Genomic DNA, 1,417 nt, shown 5'->3' on the forward strand with positions numbered 1-1,417 from the left:
AGTCCATCCCACCCCAGCCCCCAGCCCAGCCCTCCCCGCCACACTCACCGGAGCAGGAGCAGCCCCAGCAGGAGCAGCTGCTGGGGTTTCCTGCCCCAGGGGCTCTGCCCACCAGCCCAAGCAGCCGCAGCGCTTTTCGGGGGGCTCCTCCCGCAGAGGGGGCCCCAGAGCCTTTCAGATTCCCGCTGCCTTAGGCGGAGCTGCACAGTTCATAGCAGAGAGGACAATGAAAACGAAAACGAAAGGGGCAATCCCAGCTGCTTGAGGAAAGCTCTAGAGGCCTCCCATCCGGGAGGGCTGGCAGCCTGCGGGGAATCCAGGTGCTGGGCAGCGCTGGGTGCACCTGGCAGGTTTCCATCTCCATTATCTTACAGGTCTGGAAAGCCCCCACGTATCTCTCAGGTCCAAGTGGGGTGGAGCTGAGCTGGAATAAGGAACGAAACCAGGATGTATTGCTCGCAGCAGATTTCCAGGGGTAAACCAGAAGCAATTTGCTTCTATCAGAGAGGGTGACTCACAGCTCCTCTCACCCACGCAGCTCCAGGAGATGGTGGCTCAGGACACGGTGCCCGTGGGCACTGGTGACACAGCAGGGGCTCCTGCTTCTGGGCTCTTGCAGGCCAGTAAGGCCCTCAAACCTCTTGGGTCCCTGGTCCTAGTGACCACAGAGCCAGAGCAGCTGAAGGGCTTCAAGCCTTCTTTGACTTCTTTTAGTTCATAGGCTGGATTTGATGATCTCAGGGGTCTTTTCCAGCCTCAATAATTCTGCGATTCCGGGACCCTGTTGTCATTGCCGAGCTCGGCTCTCAAGCCTCCCAGGTCCCTGGTCCCAGCAGCAGATTCTGTGAAGTGTTATCCATCCTGGAGGAAGGCTGACTGAGGACACAGCTGAGCCATCTGAACATTCACAGACCCATAGGAGCAGGTGTGATGCTCTCAGAGATGCTGAGGGAGGTGGCTGATGCCATGACAAGGCTTCTCTCTGATCTCTTGGGAAGATCGGAGCAACCAGGAGGCTCCTGATGAGTGGGGGAAGGCAGGAAGGCAACCACCACACACAGCTTGGAGCAGGGTGAGAAGGAGAGTTTGGAGAACCACAGCCTGCCCAGTGTCACCTACACCCCTGGGAAGGTGATGGAGCAAATCCTCCTGGCAATCTGTGCCAAGCACCTGAGGGGTGAGCAGGGAACAGCCAGCAGGGATGGACAAAGGGCTCATTGTGCCTGAGCAACCAGAGATGAGGCAACTGCCTGTGTGGATGAGGGGACAACTTTCACTTCACCAAGCTTTCTCTCACGGCCTCCGTGTAGCCAGACTGGGTAAATACGAGCTGGGTAAGGGGTGACTGCCCAGAATGTGCTCTGGGTCCAATTGCTTTCTGTCCAGCAGTACCTGTGGATGCGGGGAGGCTCCCAAG

Source organism: Chaetura pelagica, unplaced genomic scaffold, assembly GCF_000747805.2.
Source record: "Chaetura pelagica isolate M959 unplaced genomic scaffold, ChaPel_1.0 scaffold172, whole genome shotgun sequence".
Classification (NCBI taxonomy): domain Eukaryota; kingdom Metazoa; phylum Chordata; class Aves; order Apodiformes; family Apodidae; genus Chaetura; species Chaetura pelagica.